General features: G+C 62.1%; 1 non-coding gene across 1 annotated transcript; it reads right to left on the bottom strand.

Annotated features, from left to right (window-relative positions):
* Positions 1-976: 976 nt before the first annotated feature.
* LOC142793108 (small subunit ribosomal RNA) lies at positions 977-2781 on the bottom strand. The gene has a single exon (XR_012891449.1). It is a non-coding gene; the product is annotated as a small subunit ribosomal RNA (ribosomal RNA).
* Between the last annotated feature and the right edge of the window lie 9719 nt (positions 2782-12500).

The raw sequence follows: 12500 nt of genomic DNA, 5'->3' as shown, positions 1-12500 counted from the left end.
TTCAATTGTCGGGACGTCCAAGTCCCTCGTTCTTCCGTGCTTCCTCTTTCGGCAAGTCGTTGCGGCACCTTCCCAAAGCGCGCAGACCCGCTAATCGCGACGAGCGCGACGTGGCCGTGCCGCCTTTCCCTCGGCAGCAAGCAAAACGCCTGGCAACGTCGACGCTCCCCTAACCGCGATCTCGCACCGTGTTTCGTGTGGCGAATTCAAAAGCCGGCCGGCGCTGCTGCAACCATTACGGTCGGTACGCATACGCCGCGGAGGGCGGGACGGTCATCGGAGCGTGCGGTTCCTCCATCGAGTACTGCGCACCTCGGCCGTCGCATCGCCGTGCCATGACCGGCCGCGCGTCAACGCGAACCGGTGCCAGCGAGATCCCTCGCCTGCAAGAACCGACCGGCAGCCTCCGTCACCCGAGGACGCGGAGGCGCTTGCCGCGGACGGCGGGACGGTATGCACTGGTGCACAGCGGACCCGTCACATCGCCAGTTCCTTGACCGACCGCCGACGCTTGTGCCGTTCCTCTCGTACTTGGCAGTCGCCGCGCGATTGTCGGGTCTCGTTCTTGCACGCTCGAACGGTCGGGAGGGCACTCGGCTGGCGTTTCGGGAACGCGCAGCCTCGCCTTCTACCGACGTAACCACGACTCGCCGTTCGCGCTCCGCCGCTCCTGTTTACAGTACTAGGCGGTCCCGCAGCGGTCGGGTCGCGCATTTCGAGCGCTTCGAGCCACGGTGCAGTGGCGGGTCGAAAGCCGACCTATGAGTGCGTTGCGCCGTTTGTACCCGCGTCCGCCACCTGGCCGACCGTCCAAGGTCGCGGTGTTGGCGTCCGCTGGGCGCAACAATTTGTCACGGGGTGCCGCTCCACATTCAGGCAGCCCCGTGGGGAAAAGCCGACCCCGCGTCCAAACGGGGTCAGCGGCAGAAAGTGTCGGGCGCAGACGCAGCTGAGGCGCTCACCCTTCACAATCCGTTAATGATCCTTCCGCAGGTTCACCTACGGAAACCTTGTTACGACTTTTACTTCCTCTAAATGATCAAGTTTGGTCATCTTTCCAACAGACCGGCGCAACCGAAAGGCCGCGCCGGACATCGGTCCGAAGACCTCACTAAATCATTCAATCGGTAGTAGCGACGGGCGGTGTGTACAAAGGGCAGGGACGTAATCAACGCGAGCTTATGACTCGCGCTTACTGGGAATTCCTCGTTCAAGGGGAACAATTGCAAGCCCCTATCCCAATCACGAAAGAAGTTCCACGGGTTACCCAGTCTTTTCAGACAGGGATAAAGACACGCTGCTTCCTTCAGTGTAGCGCGCGTGCGGCCCCGGACATCTAAGGGCATCACAGACCTGTTATTGCTCTGTTTCGTGCGGCTAGGAGCCGCTTGTCCCTCTAAGAAGGTTGTAAGGTGCTGGGAACCCCGCACCTATTTAATAGGCTAGAGTCTCGTTCGTTATCGGAATTAACCAGACAAATCGCTCCACCAACTAAGAACGGCCATGCACCACCATCCACCGAATCAAGAAAGAGCTCTCAATCTGTCAATCCTCCCAGTGTCCGGGCCGGGTAAGTTTTCCCGTGTTGAGTCAAATTAAGCCGCAGGCTCCACTCCTGGTGGTGCCCTTCCGTCAATTCCTTTAAGTTTCAGCTTTGCAACCATACTTCCCCCGGAACCCAAATACTTTGGTTTCCCGGAAGCTGCCCGCCGAGTCATTTGAGTAACTCAGGCGGATCGCTGGTTGGCATCGTTTATGGTCAGAACTAGGGCGGTATCTGATCGCCTTCGAACCTCTGACTTTCGTTCTTGATCAATGAAAACATTCTTGGCAAATGCTTTCGCAGTAGTTCGGTCCAAGAATTTCACCTCTAGCGCCGCAATACGAATGCCCCCGTCCGTCCCTCTTAATCATTACCTCGTATTCCAAAAACCAACAGAACAGAAACGAGGTCTTGTTCTATTATTCCATGCAAGTTTATTCAGGCGACTCGCCTGCGTTGAGCACTCTAATTTTTTCAAAGTAAAAGCACCGGCCATCTCGAGGCACACAATGAAGTGCACCAAGAAAGAACCGGCATGATGTTCAGTCCGAGCCGTCGCATCGGGTAGATGCACTACTCGTCTGGAACTGAGATCCAACTACGAGCTTTTTAACCGCAGCAGCTTTAGTATACGCTATTGGAGCTGGAATTACCGCGGCTGCTGGCACCAGACTTGCCCTCCAATTGATCCTCGTTAAAGGATTTAGAGTGTACTCATTTCAATTACGGGGCCTCAAAAGAGTCCCGTATTGTTATTTTTCGTCACTACCTCCCCGTGCCGGGAGTGGGTAATTTGCGCGCCTGCTGCCTTCCTTGGATGTGGTAGCCGTTTCTCAGGCTCCCTCTCCGGAATCGAACCCTGATTCTCCGTTACCCGTAACAACCATGGTAAGCAAGTAACCTACCATCGAAAGTTGATAAGGCAGACACTTGAAAGAAACGTCGCCGGCTCGTGGCCATGCGATCAGCACAAAGTTATCCAGAGTCACCACACAATACGGGCCGAAACCCGATCGATCTTGGTCTAATAAAAGCACCCGTTACCCAAAGGGCTCCAGGCTCACTGCATGTATTAGCTCTAGAATTGCCACAGTTATCCAAGTAGGAAGAAACGATCTAAGGAACCATAACTGATTTAATGAGCCATTCGCGGTTTCGCCTTATTTCGGCATGTACTTAGACATGCATGGCTTAATCTTTGAGACAAGCATATGATTACTGGCAGGATCAACCAGGTAATCGTTCGACTGCGCGTCCGTCCTCGCCTTCGGCGGGCCGGACGCAGTCTGTGTGCGGCGGAGGCCACCTTCAGGCGCCCCAACACGCTTATTTTGCACTCCGAGATGACGGCGTTCGAGCTCGCTACGGCACAACCTTCCCGAAAGACGAGTGGGAGCCGTGCGGCAAGAAGCACGTTCATGCTCGCTCTTTTTCGTTGCATCGACTCGGTCGCGCCGTGCGGGTTGCCCAAGCCCGCTGCACTGTCGGTGGACCGGCCGGAACTAGCAACGGAGCCGAGACTGCAAAGCCGCCAGACGACGGGTCACGCCCGCGTCTTCGGCGCTTTCGCATCTGAATCGCCCGAGGACGACACGGAACACACCTCGATATCGTGGTAAAACGGCACCGTCCGACAACCAGCCCCTAACGCATCAAGCGGATGAGGCTGCAGACGACTGCCGTGGATTCCCCTGGAGCAGACCCGAGGACACGCTTGACGAGGCCGAAGCCCGCCGCATATCAGACACCCGGTCGCTTTCGCGTACGCCGCTCACGAGAACCCCCACATAATAGCAGCGATAAGTACCCAGACCTCCTTGGGCACTAATACGAGCGTACTCGAGAAAATTTCACCGCGGGTGTGCCCCGAAACGTGTGGCACGTTGAGCGTGCCACAAGTCTACGTCGCTCTCAAACCCGCCGAGGTCGTAGAATTTGCGACCCTACTCACGAAATTCCCACCGAGGATACGGCCGCAAACGTACCGCACCTTGGGTAGGCCACGAGTTTGTGCAACACTACGCTGACGGCACAGCACCGAGGTCGTGCGCGCACGCACGGGAAAATTCCGCCGCGGTTTCTGCCGAAAACGTGAGGCACCACGACTCTCCGCAAGTTCGCGTCGACTGCGAAAGACCGAAGTCGTGAACGACGTGTCCGCTACTCGCCGCCGACACGCTGGACACCAAACGTACAACGACTCGACGGCGTCGTAGAGGCCCACGACGCGGTTTTCCTTAACGACGTCTCGGCGTGGCACCGACAGGTTAGAACGGCCGACCAACGTTCCCTGTCCGCCGTTCGGCTCAGTCGAAGGGCTCGGCGACTTCGGCAACGCTGCGAAGCCGCACGGTGACGCACGCCATGTCCCCATTTTTTTTTTTTCTTTCTGCGTCTGCCGGGGTGCCCCTATAATAGCAGCGATAAGCACCCAGACCGCCGTGGGTCGCTCGCCCCGGCTGACGTGGTTTTTCGTACTCCTGCGGCGGTCGCCGTCAAGCACGTCCAAATACGCTACTTTCGTGGGCGCATTCACGCTCTTTCGCTTCGCCGGAGTGCCAGCACTCACTCTGCCAAAAACGGCGAACATCCGAGCGGCGGTTCCCACTTTTGCGTCGGCGTCGCAAACCCCGCCCCGGCAGACGAGGTTTGCCGTACTCGTGCGACGGTGGCCGGCGGGCACGTCGAAAGACGCCGATATCGTGCGCGAATTGGCGCACCTTGGCTTCACCGGAGTGCCGCCACTGACTCCTCCAAAAACGGCGAAGATCCGAGCGGCGCTTCCCACTTTCGCATCGGCGTCCCGAACTCCGCCCCGGCTGACGCGGTTTACCGTACTCGTGCGACGGTCGCCGGCGAGCACGTGGAAAGACGCCGATATCGTGCCCGAATCGGCTCCGTTCGGCTTCGCCGGAGTGCCAGCACTGGCTCGGCGAAAGACGACGAACATCCGAGCGACGGTTCTCACTATTGCGTACGCGTCGCAAACCCTGCCCCGGCAGACGCACTTTGCCGTACTCGTGCGACGGTCGCCGGCGAGCACGTAGAAAGACGCCGATATCGTGCCGGAATCGGCCCCGTTTGGCTTCGCCGGAGTGCCAGCACTCACTCGGCCACAAACGGCGAACATCCGAGCGGCGGTTCCCACTTAGCCGTCGGCGTCCCGAACTCCGCCCCGGCAGACGCGGTTGCCGAGCTCGTGCGACTAGCGACCGCGAAGCCGTCTCGCGACGCCGCTTTCGTGCGCGGCTCCCACTGCGACCTGGGTCACCCGAGGTCGACGAGCAAGAAAGAATGTCGAAAAAAAATTTTTTTTTTTTTTGCGTCTGCCGGGGTGCCCCTATAATAGCAGCGATAAGCACCCAGACCGCCATGGGTCGCTCGCCCCGGCTGACGTGGTTTTTCGTTTTCCTGCGGTGGTCGTCGTCAAGCACGTCCAAACACGCCACTTTCGTGGGCGCATTCGCGCTCTTTCGCTTCGCCGGAGTGCCAGCACTCACTCTGCCAAAAACGGCGAACATCCTAGTGGCGGTTCCCACTTTTGCGTCGGCGTCGCCAACCCCGCCCCGGCATACGCGGTTTGCCGTACTCGTGCGGCGGTGGCCGGCGGGCACGTCGAAAGACACCGATATCGTGCGCGAGTCGATGCTTCTTGGTCTCGCAGGAGGGCCGCCACTCACTCCTGCAAAAACGGCGAAGATCCGAGCGGCGCTTCCCACTTTTTCGTCGGCATCGCAAACCTCGCCCCGGCAGACGCGCTTTGCCGTACTCGTGCGACGGTCGCCGGCGAGCACGTCGAAATACGCCGATATCGTGCCCGAATCGGCCCCGTTTCGCTTCGCCGGAGTGCCAGCACTCACTCGGCCAAAAACGGCGAACATCCGAGCAGCGGTACCCACTTAGCCGTCGGCATCCCGAACTCCGCGCCGGCTGACGCGGTTGCCGAGCTCGTGCGACTAGCGACCGCGAACGCGTCTCGCGACGCCGCTTTCGTGCGCGGCTCCCATTGCGACCTGGGTTACCCGAGCTCGACCAGCAAAAAAGAAGGTCGAAAAAAAATTTTTTTTTTCTGCGTCTGCCGGGGTGCCCCTATAATAGCAGCGATAAGCACCCAGACCGCCGTGGGTCGCTCGCCCCGGCTGACGTGGTTTTTCGTACTCCTGCAGCGGTCGCCGTCAAGCACGTCCAAATACGCCACTTTCGTGGGCGCTTTCGCGCTCTTTCGCGTCGCCGGTGTGCCAGCACTCACTCTGCCAAAAACGGCGAACATCCTAGTGGCGGTTCCCACTTTTGCGTCGGCGTCGCCAACCCCGCCCCGGCATACGCGGTTTGCCGTACTCGTGCGGCGGTGGCCGGCGGGCACGTCGAAAGACACCGATATCGTGCGCGAGTCGATGCTTCTTGGTCTCGCAGGAGGGCCGCCACTCACTCCTGCAAAAACGGCGAAGATCCGAGCGGCGCTTCCCACTTTTTCGTCGGCATCGCAAACCTCGCCCCGGCAGACGCGCTTTGCCGTACTCGTGCGACGGTCGCCGGCGAGCACGTCGAAATACGCCGATATCGTGCCCGAATCGGCCCCGTTTCGCTTCGCCGGAGTGCCAGCACTCACTCGGCCAAAAACGGCGAACATCCGAGCAGCGGTACCCACTTAGCCGTCGGCATCCCGAACTCCGCGCCGGCTGACGCGGTTGCCGAGCTCGTGCGACTAGCGACCGCGAACGCGTCTCGCGACGCCGCTTTCGTGCGCGGCTCCCATTGCGACCTGGGTTACCCGAGCTCGACCAGCAAAAAAGAAGGTCGAAAAAAAATTTTTTTTTTCTGCGTCTGCCGGGGTGCCCCTATAATAGCAGCGATAAGCACCCAGACCGCCGTGGGTCGCTCGCCCCGGCTGACGTGGTTTTTCGTACTCCTGCAGCGGTCGCCGTCAAGCACGTCCAAATACGCCACTTTCGTGGGCGCTTTCGCGCTCTTTCGCGTCGCCGGTGTGCCAGCACTCACTCTGCCAAAAACGGCCAACATCCGAGCGGCGGTTCCCACTTTTGCGTCGGCGTCGTAAACCCCGCCCCGGCAGACGCGGTTTGCCCTACTCGTTCGACGGTCGCCGGCGAGCGCGTCGAAAGACGCCGATATCGTGCGCTAATTGGCGCTCCTTGGCTTCTCCGGAGTGCCGCCACTCACTCCTCCAAAAACGGCGAAGATCCGAGCGGCGTTCTCCACTTTCGCATCGGCGTCCCGAACTCCGCCCGGGCTGACGCGGTTTACCGTACTCGTGCGACGGTCGCCGCCGGGCACGTCGAAAGACGCCGATATCGTGCCGTAATCGGCCCCGTTTGGCTTCGCCCGAGTGCCAGCACTCACTCGGCCAAAAACGGCGAACATCCGAGCAGCGTTTCCCACTTTCGCATCGGCGTCCCGAAGCCCGCCCCGGCAGACGCGGTTTGCCCTACTCGAGCGACGGTCGCCGGCGATCACGTCGAAAGGCGCCGAATTCGTGCACGAATCGATGCTTCTTGGTCTCGCAGGAGGGCCGCCACTCACTCCTGCAAAAACGGCGAAGATCCGAGTTGCGCTTCCCACTTTTTCGTCGGCGTCCCGAACTACGCCCCGGCTGACGCGGTTTACCGTACTCGTGCGACGGTCGCCGGCGGGCACTTCAAAATACGCCGATTTCGTGGGCGCATTCACGCTGTTTCGCTTCCCCGGAGTGCCAACACTCACTCTGCCGAAAGCGGCGATCATCCGAGCGGCGGTTCCCACTTTTGCGTCGGCTTCGCAAACGGCGCCCCGGCAGACGCGCTCGTGCGACGTACTCGTGCGACGGTCGCCGGCGAGCACGTCGAAAGACGCCGATATCGTGCTCGAATCGACCCCGTTTCGCTTCGCCGGAGTGCTGCCAGTCACGGCGCAGAAAACGGCGAACAAGTGTTTTTTTTTTTTTCCTAGAATTTGTGTTATAGAAGGCACATTTGATATCGGACGATAATTTTCAACTTTATCACGCGCACCGATTTTCGTGTAGAGGTTTGCAAGTTTATGGGAATTTCTCCACTTGGAATAATGCGATTTAGTAGTACTACGAGAACTTCATGGATGTACTCAAGGGTACGGGGCAAGTCAGTTACGTCAACACCTGCAGATTTTTTACACTTCAAACTGAAAATTGTTGGTTGTGAGTCCTCGTGTGATATTAAAGGCCGATTCGCTAACACATAGAACAAAGAAAGAAAGGAAGAAAAAACGCCCGCGCTCGCTCAAGAAACCTGGGTTCGCAACAAGTGGCAACAACAAGCAACCGAGCGAGTGCGCCAAAACCCGTGGCGGCCGAACAAACGCGAAGTCCCAACCGCGTCAGCCGGGGCGGCACGGGACAGGAAAAATCACTTCAGCCGGGGCGGCGGGGCACCGAATAAACCTCGTCACCTCGTCGCAGGATAAAAGAGGAAACAAAAAGTCTAAACAGCGTCTGCTGGAGCGAATGCGTAATAAAACAACAACAACAACAAAAAAAAAACACCCGCGCTCAAGAAGTCTGCAATCCTCACAAAAGGCGACTGTGACCGAGCAGCGTCAGCCGGGGCCGTGCGGAAACGGAAAAACCGCGACTACCGGGGCGTCGAGGCACCGAAAAATCCACTTCAGCCGCGGCGAAAAAAAAAAACAAAAAGAAAGACGGAGGGGGGGGGGGGGAACCACGTCTGCCGGGGCGAAGGAAAAAAAAAAACGCGTCTGCCGGGGCGAGCCCGGGTGCGGCACCACCGGGAAAACTGTGGCAAACAGACATGGCGATCGAGTGAGTGGGCCGCCAGCCAGGCTCAGCCAAAAAGTGCAAAGTCCGAACTGCGTCAGCCGGGGCGGCAAAAACCGCGTCAGCCGGGGCGGCGCAAAAAACCGCGTCTGCCGGGGCGGCACGAAACCGCGTCAGCCGGGGCGGGGCGAAAACTGCGTCAGCCGGGGCGAAAAGAAAAAAAAAAAACGCGTCTGCCGGGGCAAGCCCGGGTGCGGCACCACCGGGAAAACTGTGGCAAACAGACATGGCGATCGAGTGAGTGGGCCGCCAGCCAGGCACAGCCGAAAAGTGCAAAGTCCGAACCGTGTCAGCCGGGGCGACGCAAAAACCGCGTCAGCCGGGGCGGCGCGAAAACCGCGTCAGCCGGGGCGGCACGAAACCGCGTCAGCCGGGGCGGCGCGAAAACTGCGTCAGCCGGGGCGGCGCGAAAACCTCGTCAGCCGGGGCGAGCGAAAAGGGGGGGGGGGGGAACCACGTCTGCCGGGGCGAAAGAAAAAAAAAACGCGTCTGCCGGGGCGAGCCCGGGTGCGGCACCACCGGGAAGACTGTGGCAAACAGACATGGCGATCGAGTGAGTGGGCCGCCAGCCAGGCTCAGCCCAAAAAGTGCCAAGTCCGAACTGCGTCAGCCGGGGCGGCAAAAACCGCGTCAGCCGGGGCGGCGCGAAAACCGCGTCTGCCGGGGCGGCGCGAAAACTGCGTCAGCCGGGGCGAGCCCGGGTGCGGCACCACCGGGAAAACTGTGGCTAACAGACATGGCGATCGAGTGAGTGGGCCACCAGCCAGGCTCAGCCAAAAAGTGCCAAGTCCGAACTGCGTCAGCCGGGGCGGCAAAAACCGCGTCAGCCGGGGCGGCGCAAAAAAACCGCGTCTGCCGGGGCGGCACGAAACCGCGTCAGCCGGGGCGGCGCGAAAACTGCGTCAGCCGGGGCGAAAGAAAAAAAAAAACGCGTCTGCCGGGGCGAGCCCGGGTGCGGCACCACCGGGAAAACTGTGGCAAACAGACATGGCGATCGAGTGAGTGGGCCGCCAGCCAGGCACAGCCGAAAAGTGCTAAGTCCGAACTGCGTCTGCCGGGGCGGCACGAAACCGCGTCAGCCGGGGCGGCGCGAAAACCGCGTCTGCCGGGGCGGCACGAAACCGCGTCAGCCGGGGCGGCGCGAAAACTGCGTCAGCCGGGGCGAGCCCGGGTGCGGCACCACCGGGAAAACTGTGGCAAACAGACATGGCGATCGAGTGAGTGGGCCGCCAGCCAGGCACAGCCGAAAAGTGCTAAGTCCGAACTGCGTCTGCCGGGGCGGCACGAAACCGCGTCAGCCGGGGCGGCGCGAAAACCGCGTCTGCCGGGGCGGCACGAAACCGCGTCAGCCGGGGCGGCGCGAAAACTGCGTCAGCCGGGGCGAGCCCGGGTGCGGCACCACCGGGAAAACTGTGGCAAACAGACATGGCGATCGAGTGAGTGGGCCGCCAGCCAGGCACAGCCGAAAAGTGCTAAGTCCGAACTGCGTCAGCCGGGGCGGCAAAAACCGCGTCAGCCGGGGCGGCGCAAAAAACCGCGTCTGCCGGGGCGGCACGAAACCGCGTCAGCCGGGGCGGCGCGAAAACTGCGTCAGCCGGGGCGAAAGAAAAAAAAAAAACGCGTCTGCCGGGGCGAGCCCGGGTGCGGCACCACCGGGAAAACTGTGGCAAACAGACATGGCGATCGAGTGAGTGGGCCGCCAGCCAGGCACAGCCGAAAAGTGCTAAGTCCGAACTGCGTCTGCCGGGGCGGCACGAAACCGCGTCAGCCGGGGCGGCGCGAAAACCGCGTCTGCCGGGGCGGCACGAAACCGCGTCAGCCGGGGCGGCGCGAAAACTGCGTCAGCCGGGGCGAGCCCGGGTGCGGCACCACCGGGAAAACTGTGGCAAACAGACATGGCGATCGAGTGAGTGGGCCGCCAGCCAGGCACAGCCGAAAAGTGCTAAGTCCGAACTGCGTCTGCCGGGGCGGCACGAAACCGCGTCAGCCGGGGCGGCGCGAAAACCGCGTCTGCCGGGGCGGCGCGAAAACTGCGTCAGCCGGGGCGAGCCCGGGTGCGGCACCACCGGGAAAACTGTGGCAAACAGACATGGCGATCGAGTGAGTGGGCCGCCAGCCAGGCACAGCCGAAAAGTGCAAAGTCCGAACCGTGTCAGCCGGGGCGACGCAAAAACCGCGTCAGCCGGGGCGGCGCGAAAACCGCGTCAGCCGGGGCGGCACGAAACCGCGTCAGCCGGGGCGGCGCGAAAACTGCGTCAGCCGGGGCGGCGCGAAAACCTCGTCAGCCGGGGCGAGCGAAAAGGGGGGGGGGGGGAACCACGTCTGCCGGGGCGAAAGAAAAAAAAAACGCGTCTGCCGGGGCGAGCCCGGGTGCGGCACCACCGGGAAGACTGTGGCAAACAGACATGGCGATCGAGTGAGTGGGCCGCCAGCCAGGCTCAGCCCAAAAAGTGCCAAGTCCGAACTGCGTCAGCCGGGGCGGCAAAAACCGCGTCAGCCGGGGCGGCGCGAAAACCGCGTCTGCCGGGGCGGCGCGAAAACTGCGTCAGCCGGGGCGAGCCCGGGTGCGGCACCACCGGGAAAACTGTGGCTAACAGACATGGCGATCGAGTGAGTGGGCCACCAGCCAGGCTCAGCCAAAAAGTGCCAAGTCCGAACTGCGTCAGCCGGGGCGGCAAAAACCGCGTCAGCCGGGGCGGCGCAAAAAAACCGCGTCTGCCGGGGCGGCACGAAACCGCGTCAGCCGGGGCGGCGCGAAAACTGCGTCAGCCGGGGCGAAAGAAAAAAAAAAACGCGTCTGCCGGGGCGAGCCCGGGTGCGGCACCACCGGGAAAACTGTGGCAAACAGACATGGCGATCGAGTGAGTGGGCCGCCAGCCAGGCACAGCCGAAAAGTGCTAAGTCCGAACTGCGTCTGCCGGGGCGGCACGAAACCGCGTCAGCCGGGGCGGCGCGAAAACCGCGTCTGCCGGGGCGGCACGAAACCGCGTCAGCCGGGGCGGCGCGAAAACTGCGTCAGCCGGGGCGAGCCCGGGTGCGGCACCACCGGGAAAACTGTGGCAAACAGACATGGCGATCGAGTGAGTGGGCCGCCAGCCAGGCACAGCCGAAAAGTGCTAAGTCCGAACTGCGTCTGCCGGGGCGGCACGAAACCGCGTCAGCCGGGGCGGCGCGAAAACCGCGTCTGCCGGGGCGGCACGAAACCGCGTCAGCCGGGGCGGCGCGAAAACTGCGTCAGCCGGGGCGAGCCCGGGTGCGGCACCACCGGGAAAACTGTGGCAAACAGACATGGCGATCGAGTGAGTGGGCCGCCAGCCAGGCACAGCCGAAAAGTGCTAAGTCCGAACTGCGTCAGCCGGGGCGGCAAAAACCGCGTCAGCCGGGGCGGCGCAAAAAACCGCGTCTGCCGGGGCGGCACGAAACCGCGTCAGCCGGGGCGGCGCGAAAACTGCGTCAGCCGGGGCGAAAGAAAAAAAAAAACGCGTCTGCCGGGGCGAGCCCGGGTGCGGCACCACCGGGAAAACTGTGGCAAACAGACATGGCGATCGAGTGAGTGGGCCGCCAGCCAGGCACAGCCGAAAAGTGCTAAGTCCGAACTGCGTCTGCCGGGGCGGCACGAAACCGCGTCAGCCGGGGCGGCGCGAAAACCGCGTCTGCCGGGGCGGCACGAAACCGCGTCAGCCGGGGCGGCGCGAAAACTGCGTCAGCCGGGGCGAGCCCGGGTGCGGCACCACCGGGAAAACTGTGGCAAACAGACATGGCGATTGAGTGAGTGGGCCGCCAGCCAGGCACAGCCGAAAAGTGCTAAGTCCGAACTGCGTCTGCCGGGGCGGCACGAAACCGCGTCAGCCGGGGCGGCGCGAAAACCGCGTCTGCCGGGGCGGCACGAAACCGCGTCAGCCGGGGCGGCGCGAAAACTGCGTCAGCCGGGGCGAGCCCGGGTGCGGCACCACCGGGAAAACTGTGGCAAACAGACATGGCGATCGAGTGAGTGGGCCGCCAGCCAGGCACAGCCGAAAAGTGCTAAGTCCGAACTGCGTCTGCCGGGGCGGCACGAAACCGCGTCAGCCGGGGCGGCGCGAAAACCGCGTCTGCCGGGGCGGCACGAAACCGCGTCAGCCGGGGCGGCGCGAAAACTGCGTCAGCCGGGGC

The sequence above is a fragment of the Rhipicephalus microplus genome, unplaced genomic scaffold (assembly GCF_043290135.1).
Source record: "Rhipicephalus microplus isolate Deutch F79 unplaced genomic scaffold, USDA_Rmic scaffold_280, whole genome shotgun sequence".
NCBI lineage: Eukaryota > Metazoa > Arthropoda > Arachnida > Ixodida > Ixodidae > Rhipicephalus > Rhipicephalus microplus.
Note: the sequence above shows the minus strand (reverse complement) of the source record. Positions and strands in the feature narration are given on the sequence as shown.